At 42.6% G+C, this 21881-nt stretch overlaps 1 protein-coding gene across 3 annotated transcripts in view; it reads left to right on the forward strand.

Moving 5' to 3' along the window:
- Window positions 1-21881, forward strand: part of LOC126237516 (E3 ubiquitin-protein ligase CHIP) — a 143774-nt gene that overhangs the window by 87603 nt on the left and 34290 nt on the right. The window lies entirely within an intron of this gene.

Consider the following 21881-nt stretch of genomic DNA (forward strand, 5'->3'; position numbering starts at 1 on the left):
GGGCGGATACAACACTTACTACGGTTTGTGCATCCGCACCCCTGCCAGTCTTGTCATTCTTGTTTTGTATGAAGTGGTGTTTAACCACTTCCCTGTATATTTGTCAAGTTCTGTGGCAAGACACAAGTGACTCGAAGTGTTATACGTGCAGTCTTGTTCGGCACGTGTAATGTATGTGCTCCCTGACAATGACCATGTCTCTGCAACATAAAATCTGCATTTTTGTCATACAAGATGCCGCAGATCTGTAAATTGAGGAAAGATTTCCATGTCTCAAAACTGTTCTAGAATGGTCAGGACACCAAGAGGCTTAATTTTTCTGATACACGGCTTCTGCTGCAACGTGCCACTGAAGACTATTTACTCATTTTAGAGGTACTGGATACGATCTCATTGCCTTTCTCAGCAAGCTGATTGGATATAATGCACTCACATTTCCAGCTGAGTGAGCTTGTCGTGACGTTTCAATGTATGTCACTCTTCTCATGTTTTGACATAGTAAATGATCAGCTTAGTTCACTAACTTTGAGTTTTGTGTCTGTGTTATGTCATTAATATATGCACAAGAAACAAGCATGGCCCAAGAATGCTTCACTGTGGAATTTCACAGTTAAGAGTATTGTATGTTGAGTTTATTGTTAGGTTCTTGCCCTTCTTTTTATTATAAAGTTTAGCACAATGTCTTTTATCATGAAGATAAGAACTTAGGCAATGTAGTGCCACTACATTCCTGAGAGTACCAAATGATTCACAGTATTGAAGACTGTAGACAAATCTAGTAAATTCCCAATGATTGTGTTTCCCTCGTTCACTTTGTTTAGCGGTTTATGGGGAAAAAAATTGCTATTGCTGGTATTGCGAATAGCTTCTTTCAGAATCTGTGCTGTGAGGTGTGCAACAGATTGGATTTTCAGAATAAAGTTTTCATTTGGTCTAGAATTACACTTTCAAGTAACTAGCCAAACATTGAAGTCAAACTAGCCAATAGTTACTTGTCAGTGAATTCTCCCTCTTGTCATACATTAGTGATTCTTAAAAATAAGACCAGGATAAGTTGCCTGGCAAAATGAGTTGTTTAAGAACTGTGTTAGTGGGTTTATTAGTGCATTTCTCCTTTCGTTAAGCAATCTAGGTGATTCGTAATCTCAGCGACCAGAAGTTTTTATTTTGAGCTTAGAAATGTTTTCGGTGCCTCATGTTCTGTTATATTTTTTAGGAAAGATGAATTCGTCATTTCATCTTAGTTTATTGCTAATGTCTGTTCATGTATTTCTTTTGTACATGCTTTACTAAAATATTGTAAGAAGCTCTCGCATACTGTCTTTGGTTCACTCATCAACATTCCATTTTTTCCTAGTGCTACATTACTGCAGCCTTGGTACAGAGCCATGCCAAGTCAGTCCTGTTTCCTTGGCAGAAACTGTCAAAGGTGCCCCCCTCCCTCCCCAATAAAACTAGCTTTCCGCAAGTTTTTCTTCGTAGGTTTAGTAAATTTGTAAGTATAGTTAATAAAAATGAAGCACGGAGGAACTGACTGCCCTGTAATATTTAATACAAGAACTACACGGATTAAACATTAAACGCAGTGACAGCAAAGAAACTTAACATTTTACATGTTTTAGCATGTATCATAATAAAATCAGTTCATGGACAGCATTCCACAGTCAACATAAGTCCGCAGCTCGTGGTCGTGCGGTAGCGTTCTCGCTTCCTGCGCCCGGGTTCCCGGGTTCGATTCCCGGCGGGGTCAGGTATTTTCTCTGCCTCGTGATGACTGGGTGTTGTGTGATGTCCTTAGGTTAGTTAGGTTTAAGTAGTTCTAAGTTCTAGGGGACTTATGACCATAGATGTTGAGTCCCATAGTGCTCAGAGCCATTTGAACCATTTGAACCAAGTCAACATAAAAAAACAGTCAAAGCAAAGTGGTACATCCTCTAAGGAGGAGGAAAATGATTTACATGTGAGTTACAGTATATATGCAACAGTTTTGAGTGCCACTGTTGTTCTAATTACGTATACAAAATACATGAGTAAGACCTGCTTTCAGAAATCTTTCAACACCAGATGCTTCAGCAAGCAGCAGACAACTAGCGTCAGAGCCTTTGTTTGTCTACACGACAGTTCAGTGTGGATGAACAGAACACACCTGTCTATGGGCACAAGGTCTAAGAACTCTTATACTGCTATTAATTAACTGCCGAAGTCTTGTTCTTGAATTGTATAATTACACAACAGATCATACCAACCAAAACTTAAGAGCAGCAAAATTACTGTTTAGAGGGACACGTAAATTATGTATTCTCTAGCTGTTTTTGCTTGCTTCCTTCACCATCGTGTCTCTGTCCAGTCCTTCAGAAATACGCAAATGTTGGGAACCTCTAGCATATTTGTGGGCACTCACTCACTGACCTATGAGATCCTACAATACCAAAAGCAAGGCAGTAGCAAGAACTGCATTGCTGAACACGGGTGATCTGTCTAGGCGGCAGCTGAATGTATTGAGAGCATTGTTGCCACATCAACCTTTGTTAGCTATAGACTTTAGTAGTAGATTATTTATAATGTAACTTGAATGAAAGGACACACACAAATTGTTACGTGACAGTCCATTGCTGTACTGACAAATCAGATGTTTCATTTCCATATTTTATTTATTTGGTTTGAATTCAATTGAATTAAAAACGTGGTCGTGCTCATGTTTATAGCAAGAGACGTCTGTGTTCGCGGAGATTAGGATGCCAATTATCATCTTACATCTGTTGCATGCAGTTCTTTCTGTAAATTTCTTGGAGTTGCTGAATCCCAGATGGGAACTCTGTCGAGATCCCATAAGGTCCACAGGGACAAGCACCCGTCTAGCTTAGGAGGCAGGAGGTGGCGTGATCTGGTGCAACTGTGCTGGCCAAGCTGTGGCATTATGTAGGCTTTGCATCAGTCCTGCTGCTGGCTGTGTAGCAGCTGCACAGTGCCTTCTCGAGAAAAGCAGATAATGTATTGAATGACAGCCTGAATTTGTATTGACCAACAGATTTAACAAGCTGAGCAGCTGACCGTAACTGTTGAAAAGGAGCCTGTTTTCCTGATGGAAAGTCCTTCCCAGAAGAGAGCGGGGTGAGACAGCAGTCACTTTGTGGTATGGTGACTCCACTAGTGGCAGGGAGGTCACTTGCTGAAAATTTGCAGCAGAGCATTTTGGTTAACAGCAGTCATTTAGCAGAGAGGAGAAGTTGGATGCTAGTTTCATAAAATCCAAATGTGGAGCCTAGAGCATTGGCTGGTGAGAAAAACTGTATTGGATAGAGATGACATTTGACAGAGTTTTTAAAAGCTACATCCTTTTATAGGTTAATACAGCAAAACTATTGCCAACTTGGGAATTTGTTGGATTATTTACGAGGATACAATTAGATGGAATATTGTAAAGCCATTCACTGGTGTGTAGAAATTTGTGTAGGCTCAGAAGCGAGGCTTATGTGGAGAGAGGAGGAATCACTACTGTGGCTATGGGTGGTGAGTAAACGCTTCTCCTCACGGGGCAACACGGAAATACTTCTTCCCTCCAGCAGTAGATTGTGTCATACGCATTCATCTGGTCAACAACTTACACAGTTTGTTGAGATTATGTGAGTTTAGGTGAATGGATACGAGACTTGGAGATCATTTTTATGTGCAGTGATTGAAGCAAGTAATTGTTGCAAACCGTGTAATCTTGAGGAAAGTTTGAGGGCTCATTTGTGAATCATACTTTGACATACTATGCATATTCCAATTAACCATTCTTTTGACAAAATCATATAATCACTGAGCAGGTACCGCGAGTTTGTACTTTCACGGTGGATTTATTAGACGACAAGCTCACATGTTCCCATACCCTCCCGTCTTTGTCAAGATGTACAAATCTCTCATGTTAAGCAATTATTTATTCTGTTGTCATGGGGATCTGAAATTCAGTTGGATCTTGTAATTAGATATATATTCATGTATTTAAACGCCGCAAAGATTACAGTAAATTGGTTTAATTTAGAACACTATTTAAATCTGTAACTAGATGATCTCATTTTTATTAATTATATATTGCTATGTGGTTGATCCATGGCTCATGATTCATCAGGGCCAACCTTGTGTAATAATTTAATCTGTTGTGCTCACTTTCAATTAAACCTTAACTCACAAGGTGACTCCTCTGTAACGCATAATACGAGGTGTGGTCTGTGGGATCCCTATCTTTGAACTGTGATTTCGGGGGTAAATCATTTGAAAAATTCAATTTATGTTGCATTATTACATAAAATTTACATATACAATTATCTAAGTGTTGTTTAAATACTCCTTCTTGATTTTATTGCACTAAATAAAGCCTGCAGTATTTTACTTTTTATCACACAAAAGCCGCGCGGGGTAGCTGCGTGGTCCGAGGCGTTACGGAGGGGGGATGTCGGGATGTCCTGAAATTTCCAGATTTACTCTACATTTGAACAGTGTCCAGGAGGAATTTTTCAAAACTCTCTAATGTCCCACATGAAACAAGCAGTTGTGATGAGGTGTGTAATGTGAACCAGTTTTTCCAGCAGCATAGCTATGAACTTGAGAAATTATACTGTAATGTTTAGTGGGTTAGATATTTTAGTTGTAGCAAGCATGAGGACTGCCATTCTGAACTGCCGAAACTAGTGCAGTACTTTTTGCTATTCCTGCATATTGCTAATGTTGAAAAACTATTTTCACTAATAGGAGCACAGTGGACAGATGAAAGGAGCAGATTATCTATTGATTCAGTCAGATTTATTACTTTTGTAAAGGATAATTTTGAAAACTTCAGTTGCGTGCAATTTGTTGATTATATTTCAGATGAGCTAGATGTTTTGCGCAAGATTAGTTCAGGAAAGTATAACTGATTGCTCTTGATGATTACATTTAACATTGTATGAGTCAGGATTTTAAGAAAATCGAAATGTATTCACCTGTGGGTATATATAAATAGCACTGAATTTATAACTTTACATCATTTTTGCATCGTCCAATAGCGTCCTACATTTTTGTCAGGTGACCTACATTTCTTTACTGTTGGGTCCTGCATTTGCATACATTAAACTGATAAGCCTAGTCTGGAGTACCAGCATTGTATTTCCAAACTAGACAGAGTTGCACGCCACCTGTATGCGACAGAACAGACGTGAAGCACTAGTCGTGGTCAAGCTCGGTTTGTGACACCATTAGATGTATTGGGCTAGTACTCTCTTCTTCCTTTGTTCAATGTTGCGTCCTGTAGTAGAGCATCATTTTTAGTATTTTGGACCTATTCATTCTTGACACACATTTCTTCCATTCCCTTCTGTATTTTATTATTTCTTCGCCCACATTAAATGTCGTCAGTTCTGATGTCTTCACCTCCGTTATCATCCAGTGATTGGGGCCGTACAGACGGTGTGGCGGAGGGTGGAAAAGTGGGGGGAGGGAAATGGGGCATGCAATACTATACCCATTTCCATGCACATATCGTAAGAAATAACATGTTTTTATAAGAATTTCTAAAGCATTATAGGTGGACTACAGGCAATTAAGCTGTATTCTTGTCAGCACAATAATTTACCTTTTAAATCGTAGGTGTCTTAATACTGAGATGGTTGCTTCTGCTTTCATATCAATAAGTTGGAATATTGACAATTTTTAAGAAAGGATAATAGATTACTGCTCACCATAAAGATGATAAGTTGAATTGCTGATGGGCACAGTAAAAAGACTGCTACACATTCAGCTTCTGGCCAGAGTCACCTTCAGAAACGAAAGCACACACACCCTTATGAAAACAGCCACATCTCATGCACACGTGACAGCTATCTCTGGCCACTGCAGCCAGAATGCAACTCCTGTATTAAAAGGAAGCAGCATTCCAGAATGAGGAAAGTGGCATGGTACTGGTGGCTGGGAGCACGCAGGGACTCGAAGGCGGCAGGATGAGGCTGCCAGACACAGCGTCAGGAAGCTGTGAGGGAGGGAGGCGTGGGGAGTGGAAAAGGAGCGGAGCAGAATGGGGCAAAGATCCTCTACCGAAATTATTCTGATCTCAACGTACAGTAACTTATTGGCCCCTCACTTTCCACCCAACAGTTTTCACCCCCTCCGTGCTATCATCTCCTCCCTATTTACATCCCCTCACCCTCATTTTGTGCCACTCTTTGACAACACGCCTACTGACCTTTTCCCCTTCGCTGTTCCTCTCCCTTCCTGTTCAGCCCCACACCCATGGTCTCCCAACACTGTGCCTGGTAGCCTTGTTCTGTTGCCTTCTAGTCCCTGCGTGCTCCACCTGACAGTCCGCTCCTCTCTTCCCGACCAGTACCCTGCTGTCCCTCCCCGTTCACTGTTACTTGTGCTCTGGCCACAGTGGCTGGATGTAGAAGTTGTGTGAATGTGAGATGTGCCTGTTTGTGTGAACATGTTTGTATTTTCTTTTCTGGAGAGGGCTTTGGCTGAAAGCTTAATGTGTAACATCCTTTTTGTTGTGCCTGCCTGTAACACATTATGTCATCTTCACGGTGAGTAGCAAGCTATCCTTTTGACAATATTGTTAGTTATCGGCGGAGGAGGTGGATCAGCTATATGGTCTGTCCCGATGCAGCTCATATCCTCAAAACCAGTACTGTGCTGCCACTTTCTTTCTTTCTTTCTTTCTTCTTTTTTTTAAAAAATCTGTAGTAATGAATTGGCAGAGGTCACTGAAAATAGAGCAGCTAACAGACTGATACTTCTTGCTGTCAGCTGAGGCAGTCAAGTCACAGTGTGCACCATAGGCCTGACTGTAGTCACCATTGCTTGATGTTGTGTTTTATTTTGGTGGAACATAATTTGATAGCAGTATCACGTATAAGTGACCTTTCGCACCGCATCTAAGGCGCTGCAGTCATGGACTGTGCGGCTGGTCGCAACGGAGGTTCGAGTCCTCCCTCGGGCATGGGTGTGTGTGTGTTTGTCCTTAGGATAATTTAGCGTAATTAGTGTGTAAGCTTATGGGCTGATGATCTTAGCAGTTAAGTCCCATAAGAATTCACACACATTTGAACATTTTTTCGCGCCACTGTGTACACGGCTATCTGATGCAGATATTAGTTCTGTCGATGGTAAGCACATTGAGTGCCCCACACGCAATATATATGTTGCTGTCAATGTTCCAAGCAATTATCATCTGCAATGGGGACACAAGCGAGCAATTTACCGAGCAGTTTTAACCAATATTTTGAACACCACTGCCAGGAAATTCTGTTGTTGAAAATTATCTGCTACATTCACCAAAACTGGGTATGTTGACTGATACTCACAAAAATGTGGGTTGAAATGTGTTACACTTGTTTTAGAATATTTTTGATTGGAACCTGTAGCCTCCCCACATAGATTGTGGTTCACATAAATTAAATGCTACTTACAGAACTATCTTAGACCTGTTCTTAATTAGTTGTAAAAATGTCCTCAGTTTCCTGTTTCCATTTTCGTGCCTCGCTTTTTACTATGTTCCAAATAGTAAACTCAGAGTTTACACCGTGCCCAACATTTGGTGTGAAGAGAAAAGAGTTTTTGCTTGTTGGAAATGTGAGATGCGTGGGTGTTACAACAGCACAGTGTACATTCAAAAGGAATTATGGAAAATAACCTCACATATACAGAGCTTTGTGAATTTGTATCAATGATTTATGAATACTGGTTGTTATTGTAAGCAGGAAAGTACCATGTGAGACCTTACCTTTTCGCGGCAAATTGAATGTTCAAATAGGCCGGCTGGATTGGCTGTGCGGTTCTAGGCGCTGCAGTCTGGAACCAAGTGACCGCTACGGTCGCAGGTTCGAATCCTGCCTCGGGCATGGATGTGTGTGATGTCCTTAGGTTAGTTAGGTTTAATTAGTTCTAAGTTCTAGGCGACTGATGACCTCCGAAGTTAAGTCGCATAGTGCTCAGAGCCATTTGAATGTTCAAATAACTTACGGGTTTGCTGCCGGGTGACGTCATCGACCACCGCGGTACCAGTCGACAAGTGTGGCAATATCAGCCGCGTAGAGGGTGTTTTATGCAGTCCACAGAAAAGCAATGGTCCTCTCAAGACATGAACCTCGAATAGTGCAACAAACTGCACGGAAGATATTGCGATGGCAGTCGCATTACAAAACCATACCACCTGCATCTTGTGCAAAAATTAAAACCAGATTATAGTCGGTGCCTTCAGTTTTGTATCACCATGCTGGAAGCACTTGGGAATGAACATTTCGCCTCCAAGCTGATATTTGGCAATGAAGCAACCTTCCATTTATCTGTGGAGGTTAATCTCCACACTATGAGTGTGTGTGGCACTGAAAATCCTCATAAAACTGTGGCACATGAACATGATTTTCTGGAAAGTAACATTTTCTGTACATCCATCACAGGCATGTCTTCTGTGAAAGAAGACTGTGATAGGTACGTCTTGCCATATTATGTTGCAGTTGTGATTGTTACCATAGCTAACTGCTGATTCTGATAATTTCATCTTTCGCAAGACGAGGCACTCCCTCATTGGAGCATTGATGTTTGTCACTATGTAAACCTCCATATCGCTTGCTGCCCCAGGCATACTGGTGAAGAAAAATTGGCTCTGTTCCCTTGAAACATGCCCCGTCAATCACTCCCAGGTTGCCTAACCTTTCGCTTCGGGTCTCTTTCCTGACCATGCTGCTGTGATGACCAGTGACAAGATTTTGCTACATGAAGTATGGAACGAAGTCAACTACTACTTGGACATATATTATTGGGTGACCACAGGGGCCCTCGTGGAACAACATTAGTAGAGTGCAAAATGTAAACTTTGTGAGCTTACAGTTGTGTTCATGCACCACTCTCATTTGCTCATTTACTACTTTGTAAAATGTGGAGCTTTGGAAACGAATGAACCCTGTATTTTGATTAAAAAACCCGAAACTGAGATCACTTCAATATTTCATGATTGGAAACGTCACCTGTAAAATACAAAATAAAAAACAATGACTCTCATTCACTTTATAAATAAAAATATTATCACATGGTAAACAATTAACAGCTAATTTTTCATAGGTACAGAGAGAGTGATACTTCTAATAACCAAAGAGCACAAATAATGAAAATGAGGTGCACAGCTTCACGGTAGTGCACTGTTGAAAAACTTGCACAGTACCTTGCGGTCACTATACACTGTTCAGTGATTCCCAGCAATGCACTATGTACTCTTCTCCGTGTGTGCTGTTACATCATTGGATTTTCCTCTTTGCATATGATTGTGGAATTTTATGTTGCGTCCCTGCTGCTGTAACAGTCCGGCGGTCACGAAACAAACCCAACGCTACCTTCTTGATGCACTTTGCATGCATATGTGCATTAGAATGACACATCTGTATTGGCATGACTGGCAGGCACAGTGCAACTAGCTGTACAGTGAGATTTGGTGCAAGAAATACATGGGCTAATCATTTAGCCTAGTGATTAACAAAGAAACTTAAGATTTGATTTGCATTAGATTGTGTCATGAGTTTCGTTCACACCAAAGTAACAGCAAAATACCTAGTTCATAAGTAAGACCTACATCCGGTAGTCTCAAGACACCAATGACAAAGAATGTTTGTTTATGTGAGTGTTGAGCTTAGATGAATAGACTAGGCACAATGACTGGTAGCTCCTGTAATATTATTAATCAGCCACAGAAAGTTTATTCTCAAATTTGTCTTTATTTACACAGCAGATCATACTAACCAAAACTTTGAGTAGCAAAAGTAGTGCCCGAGGGGACAAGTGAGTTACATACCTTATGCCCTACACCTATTTTGCTCGTTTCCTCCATCGTTGCGCCTCACTTTAGTCGTCAGAAATCAGCAGATATTGCGAAAAATTGGAAGCGTTTAGTTGAACAGTATATTTGCTTGAATACCAGCTTGCCGGCTGTTGACATCCTGCAAAACCGTGGCAAAGTATCAGCAAGAACTCCACCATTGAATATGATCAAGCTGGTAGGTGGCAGTTGTGTGAACAAAGCACACTGTTGTCACATAAACTACGTTAGCCATGGACGGCTGTTGGGCAGTAGTCATTTCTTTAGTGTGCTACGTGGACCATATGACAACAGTGTGTGTGTGTGAGAGAGAGAGAGAGAGAGAGAGAGAGAGAGAGAGGTTTTTTCTTGCCACCAGGAGATAGGACCACGAATGGTAGGAAAATTTGTGTATCTCTCTGATTAATACTTACACTTTTTCTTCTTTCGTTCTTTCCTCAGCGCCCTCTCGGTGCTTGTGCCCTTCCTGGGTGAAACTCTCGCCATGTCTTCAGTATGGCACAGCTGGGATATCCTTCCCTTCCCATTCATTATGGACTATATTCCACGCCGTTTTTATTAAAGTTTACTAGCAGGTGAATGGTTTTCGTACGTTAGACAGTTCAGTTTGAGCTCTTCCGTAATTATTTTGCTCAATTTTTCACACAAAAAAATGCTTATCCTTGAAGTTCAAACGTGTGTTTCGTGTGCAGGCTTTCATCTAATTTACCTGTGCCTAGAGGCAAACATCTTTCATAATTTGAGCATATCTTGTATTTATTTTGCTTATATCTCTGTTAACAGATGAGGTATATACCAGGTCTTGCCAGTGAAGAATACAAATATCAGCTTCGTTGCAAGCACATTATTTGTAACTGATACACTGACAACAGAACCACTGTCATGCAACATTTTACCTTCAAAATCTAAATCATCTACTATATTTCTTGTTCTCACTCCTGGCTACACCACGCTGCAGACTCGCATATTATTATTTATTTTTTGTAGCTTACGAGCTAACTTTCTTGCACGGTTATCAGTAAGCAAAAATACATTGGACATCACTGGAGATTTTTGATGCAGTGGTAGTTGCCACCTCCTTCACACTGTTCACAGGGTTTATTAACTCCATTAGTTGACTATTTTCCATCTGGTTCTACAAGTTCACTACTCTTTTGTCACTGGAGATAGATTTCTGTTGTATTCTTGTTTCAAAGATTAGTTTGTTTTTGTATCCACATGTTGTTCACGAAACTACGTCGTCTTTCTCACACTCATTGCTGGTACTAGAGTACGCTGTACCTGCTCATGTCTGGGAACATTTTTTCATGTGCTAAATATGAAACCTGTTTAGCACTTCCTTTGTGTTTCTCATAACTCTTGTTTTTCCCATTTTACGTGCTCCATCGTTTGGAACACAACACACTTTCTGCAGGTTTGAATTTTCATTTCTTAGATGAAAAAAATCACATCTTACAACATTGACAGTTGGTTGATAACTTGAAGTGGGTTTTTAGCTTCATAATGTGGTTTAGCAGGTTGTTCCTATCAGATGAAAGATTGTTAGCAATGTTTTGGAAAGCACAGGGCAAGCAATTCCGTTACCAATGTAAATGTTGGAAGAACGTCTGAAAGAAGTGGAGGAAAAATATCATTCTCGTATGGTTTGTTCTGAGATTCAGTCAATTCTCAGTAATAAAAGGTTATACACCTAACATTGCATATTTTAAATATATTTTAATACAGAAAGGTTCTCTAAAAAGGCAGTTGCATCATTTCATAGAGAGTTGACGTGTGAGCTCTCTTACATCCGTCAACCCTTTGTACGTGGAGACAAAGTCACACGATACGAGGAGTGTCGCTTCGTAGCATGTTCACAGCAATGAGAAGGTTGCTGTAGGAAAATAATGAATGGTGAAATGCTCAAGGATAATATCAGGGTGAAATATCATTAGTGAAGTTGTTGGTTCACTTAAAACACATGATTAAAGTGAAAAACACTCCATTCTGGTGTCTCTGACAGCCTGCGGATAAGAAACACTAAAATAAGAGAACTTTTGTGACAGTAAAAAGAATCTTAAAGAAATTGTTGCCTAGAGCAACTTAAAGTAAAAACTGAAGGTGATTTAGATGAGCTCACAGTGCAATTTTGCCTAATGTAACTACAAAATTTAAGGGCAAGTAATCACGTGATTTGGTAAAAACAAGATGAATGGGAATTATCACAACAGAAAAGATAAACAAGATTAGTTGACCATAGCAACCAACTCAATGACCAGAAATATCTACGTGTTGAAACAACAGTTTGCATGTGAGTCTGGCAATATGTCGGTGAAACAGAAGGTTTTGGTGTACTGACTCCAAGGCTGCAGTTGCAGCAGCAGCCTTTGAGAATCATTCTGTAGAAACCGACTGACCCAACCGCATCACTACTTCACTTCACTGGACACCAGCAGGTTAACAAATTATGCAGTAACTGCTGTCTCTCTCTCTCTCTCTCTCTCTCTCTCCCTCTCTCTCTCTGTAGGGTAGGGAAAGTCAGTTTTGTGCATTATTCTGAGCACAAGTTACAGCCAGATGCGGGCCGGATTGCAGTGAGTTACGCATACCAACAGTTTCAAAGTAGAATGGAGGCCACAGGGCTGTCAGATTACTGAAAGAGTATACGTAAGGGTTTTGCACATCACGAATCACAGGCAGAAGGGGCCCACTGGCCAACCTAGCATGTTAAAGAGTATGTGACGCGAAGCGACATGTATGGCTAAACAGAGGCGCACAGCTGCACATAAATAGGCGCGGGTTTCTAACAGGATTCATTCAAGTGTGGCAGCTCTCCCGGACGGTGGGACGTGTCCATACCACCAGCTACACGCAGTAGCAGACGGGGCACCAGAGTTCCAGTCCACAGCGGGTCGCTAGTTCGACCCTCTGAGGCCGACGTGTGGTCCATAGGCAGTCAGCCAGTGGTGGGCCACTCTTCGGCTCAGTGCCACGGGCAGTATTCTGGGCTCCAATACGCACCAGTGACATCCAGGGCAAGGGTTGTAGATTCGGCTGCGGATTGCGGGCATTTGTTGTCGCCCCGTCCTAAGCCACGCTGGCGAGGGAACATGGCGTGGACCATTTTGCAGTTGTCAGCGGGCCGCTCGGCGGCTCCTCGGAACGGCGCTGAGGGAAGAGGGACAGGGACAGCTGAGTCGGTAGCCGGCGCACCCTGACGCCATCGGAACTCCGCGGCTGGCCAAGGCCGGTTCCACATAGCTTTGCATTGCACAGGCCGCTGGGGTGCTTCCTCAGCATTGTGGGGCCCTGTGACGCAGATGAGGTGTACGAGGGCACTGTTGTTGGAAACAATAAATCATTTGGAAAGCTCGGACGAGTCTCTTAATACAGTGCCTTCTACCTCTTCCTGCTGATATATTCGGTGGCAGAAGTTGCCACTATATTTGGTGTCAGAATAGCGGACGTCGTCTGTCCAGTACGATGTTCGAGCCCACTGCCTGCATTACAGTCACAAGATGTGGTTAGTTTTGACCAGTTTTGTTTTGAGTTTTGGGCGTTATGTGTAGGCTTATTATTTATTCATTTATTTATTGTCAGAATAAGTGTATTCGGGCCAGTGAGATTTTTTTTTCCTTGGCATTTAATTACTTTTGTATTGTTCTGAGTATGATGTTACGGAGTATGATGATACTGAGGTGTAGGGAGTCGGGTTATTCTTGTACTTAAATATTTTGTTTCAGGAATAACTGGGAACGAAAGCAACACAATGGCAGAGTCAGGGACGCGGGGTGTGTCGGAACCAGAAGCGGTACTGATTTTGTTGGAAAAAGTAGCACAATCGACAGCAGACAATACGCGGTTGAGAAATGAATTAACATCTAGAAGTGCGCGGGAAACCACATCTGATCAATCATTGTTGCCTTGGGTGCAGGAGATTGATCCAGCTGCCGTGAGTGTGATTATTCCGTTTTCTGGCAAGGCATCTGAGGATGTGCATGCATTTGTGGAGGACTTGGAGGCTTCAGCGGTGATGAATGGTTGGTCTGATGAGCAGTTGTTACATATAGCCAAGATTAGATTAATGGGTGAAGGGTAACATATGTAAGGTGTTCTGAGGCCTTAAGAAAGGCAGGACAGTTTAAGCAGTTAAAGGAATGGCTTTTACAAAGGTACGAAAAACAGAATAACGCTTGGTACATGTCAAAGAGACAGGGGGAGATGGAGGAGAAATTTGCAGACAGGTTAAGGGAAATTAATGAGTATACTTATGAGTTGGGTCAGCGCGATGACACGAATAGTGTTCTGTTGCAGGAGGCCGAGCAAAGGGCACTTGATGTATTTTTGACAGAGTTACCGGCGCATATGTCACAGAAAGTGCATGAAGGGACTCCGAAAGATTTGTATTCAGCCATTCAGCTGGCAATACAATGTGAGGAAACAGACATGGCAACAGGGGTATGTGATAGACAAACAGTGTTTACAGTGGGTATAAAATGTTTTGAGTGTGGTCGCACGGGACATGTGCTGAGGCAATGTACCCAGTCATCAAGGATTAAAGGAAGTGGCGGAAATCGGCAGTGGGGAGGTTGGAGAAGTGGAGATAGGAGAGGTGGACAAGCGTCAAACAGCAGAGGGGGCCCAAGACCCACCTAAGGGAGCTCCCGTTTAATTTCAATGCTACGAATATGTATGCAGAGTTGGAATGTGCAGTGGTAGGATCCGTAGGAACTAAAAGTTTAAGATTTTGTTGGACATGGAGGTGCAAGTGTCAGTGGCTACTAGGAATATAATGGGACGAAGGAAGCGAGACCCACCACGTTATAGGTTGTGTGGAGTTGGGGATAAGTAGGTCGCGCCTTTGGGGTTGGTGACAGTTGACTCGCGAATAGAGAAAGTCCGATTTAATGCATGCATGGAAGTAGTACCACGGGTAATCAAAGGCTACGACATGATCCTAGGAGTAGATTTCTTGCATCAACATCATGCCAAAATTGACCTTGGACAACGAACTGTGAAACTTGGTGGAATGTTGTTTCAGATAGGGGAAACTGTTGTCAATGCAGAGCTGTCGCAAGTGGCGTTAAACGTAATGAACAAACCAATTGAACTGCGTACATTAGCGTTAAGGCGCTGGGAAGTCGCTTTGGGTAAGTGTGAAGTCAAATATACCTGTTGGTGCAGTATGTGTTATTGAACCATTGATTGCAGGATAATGAAGTTTTGGGTCCATTGGGTTGTTTTGTGAAACATAGTGTTGTACGCGTACAGGAGGGCAACGACGGGCGAGTAGTTCCCGTGAACGTGGATAAGTTTAGCTCTGTAGATACGAATTTGAGGAAAGGAGTTTTTAGTAGCAAATTTGGATGTGCCAGATGACGAAGACTGGCGTTTGAGAGGTAGGCAAAGTGATCAACCACTAACTGCCGATAGAACTGCATTGCGTGACAGAGAGAGCATATGGAAGAATTATTGTGGGAATTTAAGGATTTGTTTTTTCCACAAGGGCTGTTACCAGCAACTCCATTAGTTCAACATAGGATACAAACAGGGAATGAAGCACCTGTTTACCATAAACCATACAGAATACCGAGGTATTTGCAGCTGATTGTGGAGGATTTCATTGATCAGCAGCTTGCGGATGGTATTATAAAGCGTAACAATAATTGCTGGGAAGTGGGCATTGTCGTTATGCCTAAAAAATCTATGGATGGAACTAAGAAATATAGGTTCTGTTGTGACTACTGATACCTCAATAATAAGACAGTAACAGATGCATACCCCATTCCAAACATATCAGAGACTTTGGATCACTTAGGACAGTGCCAGTACTTTTCTATGATGGATTTGACAAATGGTTATCATCAGTTAGAGGTGGCTCCAGAGGATTGTCCAAAAACTGCTTTCTGTGCTCCTGGAGGCCATTACCAGTACATTAGAATGCCATTCGCTTTGAAAAACACTCTGGCAATGTTTCAAAGGTTGCTAGACAGTGTCTTGAGGGGTTTGAAACCACGGCAGTGTCTGGTGTATTTGGATTACATTATAGTGTTATCAAGTAGTATGGAACAATATAGACAGCGGTTAAGGGAAGTCTTTATGAGGTTAAGAGCAGCTCGTTTGACGTTGAGCCTGGAGAAGTGTCATTTTGCTTTAGAAGAAGTCATATTATCAGTAAGGACGGAGTGCGAACAGATCCGAGGTTGGCACATGCTGCAAGGGATTTTTGGGAACCGAAAACAATTAAGGAAGTGCAGTCATTCATCAGAATTTGCAGTTTCTATTGAAAGTTCGTGAAGGGTTTTGCAGATTTAGCACAGCCGTTCATACGATTGTTACGGAAGGGTGTGAAATTTGAGTGGACAGAAGAGTGTGAGAAAGCGTTTGACAAAAGTGTTAACATCAGGTCCGGTTTGTGTGTTTCCAGATTTTGAAAAGCAGTTTATACTAGCATGCGATGCATCGAATCGAGCATTAAGGTGTGTTCTTAGTCAGGAAATTGATGGGAAAGAACATCCTGTAGCCTATGCGTCTAGGCAGTTGAATGCAACAGAGAGGAATTACTCAACAACAGGGAGGGAGATGCTCAGCGTAATCCATGGAATCAAATATTTTAAATGTTATATTTATGGGATAAGATTTCGGGTAGTGACAGATCATGCTACATTGAAATGGTTGTTGGGGTTGGAGGATCTGACCACTAGACTCGCTAGATGGGCTGTGAGCCGTAGTGAATTCGACTACGAGGTGGTGCACAAGCCTGGGAAGAAGCACGGTCATGCGGATGCACTAAGTAGGAAGGTGGCAAAAGTAGAAGTCATAGGTTATGACCTAGCAGTATGGCAAGAATTACAGGATGCAGACAACGATTGTAAAATGTATCGGACACAGCCACAATTTAGTATGTACGGTGGTCTTCTGTGCAGGGAAGAAACGAAGTTAGGGTCAAGGGTAGTAGCGCCAGTAAAGTTGAGGCATGAGGTTTTAAAGGAAGCACATGATCATGTGTTATCTGGTCATGGAGGGTGTAGAGCAATGAATAGGAGAGTGGTGGAGAGAGATTGGTGGAGAGGAAGGAAAGTAGATGTGGATCAGTATGTCAAGAATTGTATACCATGTGCGCAGAGAGCAGATTTGAGTCGGAAACAGATACAGCTACAACAATAACCGGAAGCGAAATGTCCATTTTCCTTGCTGGGGATTGATGTCTTAGGACCTTTCAGGCGAACACCATCTTGGAACAGATTCGTTCTGACAATAAACAGTTTTTCGAGGTATGTGGAGATGGTGGCTATGCCAAATCAACAGGCAGCAGTGGTCGTGCAAGTATTAGTAAACAACTGGATTTTGAAGTTTGATGTACCAGACAAAATTACTGACCAAGGGACCAACTTCATGTTGGATTTAATGAAGGAACTGTGTAAATTGTTGAACGTAAAGAAGTTGAGGATGAGTGCGTTGCATCCACAGGCCAACGGAAGGACAGAATGGGTACACAGAACAATCGGGAAGATGCTGAGTTTTTATGTGGATTATCACCACCATCAGTGGGACAAGTATTTGAAGCATATTGTATGCGCGTACAATGCAAAAGTCCATACAAATACTGGTTTGTCTCCATATGAGATACTGTACAGGCGAAAAATGCCATCAACGTTTGATTTGGTGAGGCTACAGAAAGGAAGGACCGGTGAATCTGTACATCAATTCACAAGGACAATTCGGGATGTTTGTAAACGGGTACAAAAGGTGAATGAATACAAAGGCTTTGGAAAGGCAGGAAGATGCAGTAAAGCAGAAAGGAATTTTACCGCAGTATAGAGTGAGGCAATGGGTAATGCTGTCCAGCACCTATATGCAAAAAGGAAAAACGAAGAAGTTCCTCACGAGGTATTAAGGGCCATACCAAGTTGTTGAAACCACATTCCCCATTAATGTTAAGCTTCAGCTGCCAACTATAACAACGATAGTACACATTGGGCAGTTCTACATCTACATCTACATGACTACTCTGCAATTCACATTTAAGTGCTTGGCAGAGGGTTCATCGAACCACAATCATACTATCTCTCTACCATTCCACTTCCAAACAGCTCACGGGAAAAACGAACACCTAAACCTTTCTGTTCGAGCTCTGATTTCTCTTATTTTATTTTGATAATCATTCCTACCTATGTAGGTTGGGCTCAACAAAAGATTTTCGCATTCGGAAGAGAAAGTTGGTGACTGAAATTTCGTAAATAGATCTCGCCGCGACGAAAAACGTCTTTGCTTTAATGACTTCCATCCCAACTCGCGTATCATATCTGCCACACTCTCTCCCCTATTATGTGATAATACAAAACGAGCTGCCCTTTTTTGCACTCTTTCGATGTCCTCCGTCAATCCCACCTGGTAAGGATCCCACACCGCACAGCAATATTCTAACAGAGGACGAACGAGTATAGTGTAAGCTGTCTCTTTAGTGGACTTGTTGCATCTTCTAAGTGTCCTGCCAATGAAACGCAACCTTTGGCTCGCCTTCCCCACAATATTATCTATGTGGTCTTTCCAACTGAAGTTGTTCGTAATTTTAACACCCAGGTACTTAGTTGAATTGACAGCCTTGAGAATTGTACTATTTATCAAGTAATCGAATTCCAGCGGATTTCTTTTGGAACTCACGTGGATCACCTCACACTTTTCGTTATTTAGCGTCAACTGCCACCTGCCACACCATACAGCAATCTTTTCTAAATCGCTTTGCAACTGATACTGGTCTTCGGTTGACCTTACTAGATGGTAAATTACAGCATCATCTGCGAACAGCCTAAGAGAACTGCTCAGATTGTCACCCAGGTCATTTATATAGATCAGGAACAGCAGAGGTCCCAGGACGCTTCCCTGGGGAACACCTGATATCACTTCAGTTTTACTCGATGATTTGCCATCTATAACTACGAACTGCGACCTTCCTGACAGGAAATCACGTATCCAGTCGCACAACTGAGACGATACCCCATAGGCCCGCAGCTTGATTAGAAGTCGCTTGTGAGGAACGGTGTCAAAAGCTTTCCGGAAATCCAGAAATACGAATCAACCTGAGATCCCCTGTTGATAGTGGCCATTACTTCGTGTGAAAAGAGAGCTATCTGTGTTGCACAAGAACGTTGTTTTCTGAAACCATGCTGATTACCTATCAATAGATCGTTCCCTTCAAGGTGATTCATAATGTTTGAATACAGTATATGCTCCAAAACCCTACTGCAAACCGACGTCAATGATATAGGTCTGTAGTTCGATGGATTACTCCTACTACCCTTCGTAAACACTGGTGCGACCTGTGCAATTTTCCAATCTGTAGGTACAGATCTATCGGTGAGCGAGCGGTTGTATATAATTGCTAAGTAGGGAGCTATTGTATCAGCGTAATCTGAAATGTACGGCCATTGAAGGGTTGCCCGGATGTAATTCCAGGTGTGTCACAGGAAGGAAAGAGGAAGACAGAGAGAATGAAGAGGGGTGCTAAGCACAGAGAAAACCTGGAAGATAGAGTACAGCATGAAGTACCGTATGCTCTGTGATGCAGAAAGTAGTAGAGTATTTGTACTTTTTTTTTTTTTCTTGGGATGCATCATTGGGTTTGCGTAGAGTAATTAGGCATTGAATTTTCAAATGTCGTTGTATTTTCAAGTATTGTGAGCCTGCTAGGGACAGCAGTCTTTTTGAAAAGGGAGGAATGGAATAGACTGTCCAAGGGACATCATGGAGCAAAAATTGAGCTTGCAACAGGTCGGGTTGCTTTGGACCTTTTCCACCTACGAGAATGTGGTAGTAGTAGCAAGTTGTTTTGCGCGGGGAGTATTTGCAGGAGCAAAACGTACAGAGCCCAAGGGGAGCGGAATTTTAATCAATGGACCTAAGTGTAACATAGTAGGACCAACTTTCCATGTGCCAGCATCAATTTCAGGAGTTTCACAATTGAGTGTTACGCAGCCACAGCTGTACTGGCCAGAAGCCACTTGAGAGTTTTTGCCAAGGCAGAATCTGACCTTGTTAAATCAAACTTTGGAGCCAGGCCTGTTGAGATCCATAAACCAGATCATTTCAGAGCAAGAGGGGCGCATTTCAGCCAAACAGCTTGTGCAACATGTCACTCTGTTATAGGGAAAGGCAACGGCAAATAACGATCATTTTGAGCAGCTCTGTGCCAAGTGTCATCGCAGCCTTAACTTTGTTATGTTTTGTTTTCTTTCTGATCAGGCGGAAAGCTAATTCCAGTAGAGAACCGAGGGTAGTCCAAGTCCCAGTGGATCGGATACCGAGAACGTGAGACGAGTAGGTAAGGGGTCGATCGACCAGTGGTAGTAGAGTAAGGAATTTTTGTGTTTTGTTTCATGTCACGGTTTTAAGGGGCACTAGACTACATTTAAGTTTTCTAATAGTAAGGAAATATGCCATAGGTGCTGACCCAAGCAAGTTAAGAGTTAGTTAAGGGTCAACCCTGGGACCGGGTCTTTCCGAAGAGGGGAATAATGTAGCGGCACCACCGTTTAGGATAAGGAAAGTCAGTTTTGCGCAATATTCTGAGCACAAGTTACAGCCAGGTGCCGGCTGGATTGCAGTGACTTACGTGTACCGGCAGTGCGATGTAGAATAGAGGTCACAGGGCCGACAGATTGCTGAAAGAGTATACGTAGCCGTTTTGCATGTTGCAAATCACAGGCAGAAGGGGCCCACTGCCCAACATAGCACGTTACGAGTACGTGACGTGAAACGGCGCATGTGGCAAAACAGAGGCACGTGGCCGTGTATAAATAGGTGCAGGTTTCTAACGAGATTCATCGAGTGTGGCAGCTCTCCTGGACGGCGGGGCATTACACACCACCAGCTACACGCAGCAGCAGACGGGGCACCAGTGTTCCAGTCCACGGCAGGTCGCCGGTTCGACAGTCTGAGGCCGATGCGGGGTCTGTAGGCAGTCAGCCGGCAGTGAGCCACTCTTCTACTCACTACCACAGGCAGTCTTCCGTGCTCCAACACGCACCGGTGACATCCAGGGCGAGGGTTGTAGATTCGGCTGCAGATTGCAGGCATTTGTTGTCGCCCCGTCCTAAGCCACGCCAGCGAGGGAACACGGCGCGGACCATCTTGCAGTTGTCAGCGGGCCGCTCGGCGGCTCCTCCAAACGGCGCTGAGGCAGCAATGACAGGGACAGCTGAGATGGCAGCCGGCACACCCTGACGCCATCGGAACTCTGCAGCTCGCGAAGGCCAACTCAACACAGCTTTGCATTGAATGGGCTGCTGGGGTGCTTCCTCGGCATTGCGGGGTCCTGAGACATAGACGGGGTGTACAGGGGCACTGTGGTTGGAAACAATAAATCATTTGGAAAGCTCGGACAAGTCTTAATATGGTGCCTTTTACCTCTTCCCGCTACATTTGGTCATCCTGATACATTCAGTGGCAGAAGTTGCCACTACTCTCTCTCTCTCTCTCTCTCTCTCTCTATATATATATATATATATGTGTGTGTGTGTGTGTGTGTGTGTGTGTCAGACTCAAGGGGAAGTCACCAAACAGGAATTATGTATTAGTATTAAAGGTTTAAAAACAATAGCGGAAAGGATACCTAAAAACTAGAAAAAACTTTGATGTAGGAACAATAGTCTTATATTTAATTAAGATGTTACATGGCAAACTAGTAACCCAGTAGAAATAAAGTGAATGTGCCATTCAAAGAGGTACATGAAAAACCACAAGGTGCTGTATAATCAAATCTCAGACACACGTGTGTGTGTGTGTGGAGACATTAGAACAAAATAGAGATTTCGATAAAGTAAGTAGTGCCCGAAATATTGTGGCTAGTTTGAACAAACACCTACTGGAACTAGATGAACCAAAGGTGAGAGAGACTTGAGGTTACTAGCACAGCCACCAACTATGTGGACAATATTGCAGTACACCAGAAGGAATTTATAAAGTTCAAACTAGATGTTTTTATACGCCCAGTGACATTTTTGGAGCAATTTAAGAAAATGTTACCCAAAGGTTCGGCAGGTACCACTAGAACTAAATTTATTTTGAAACATTTGCCATCTGT

This window comes from Schistocerca nitens, chromosome 2 (assembly GCF_023898315.1).
Source record: "Schistocerca nitens isolate TAMUIC-IGC-003100 chromosome 2, iqSchNite1.1, whole genome shotgun sequence".
Taxonomy (NCBI): Eukaryota; Metazoa; Arthropoda; class Insecta; order Orthoptera; family Acrididae; genus Schistocerca; species Schistocerca nitens.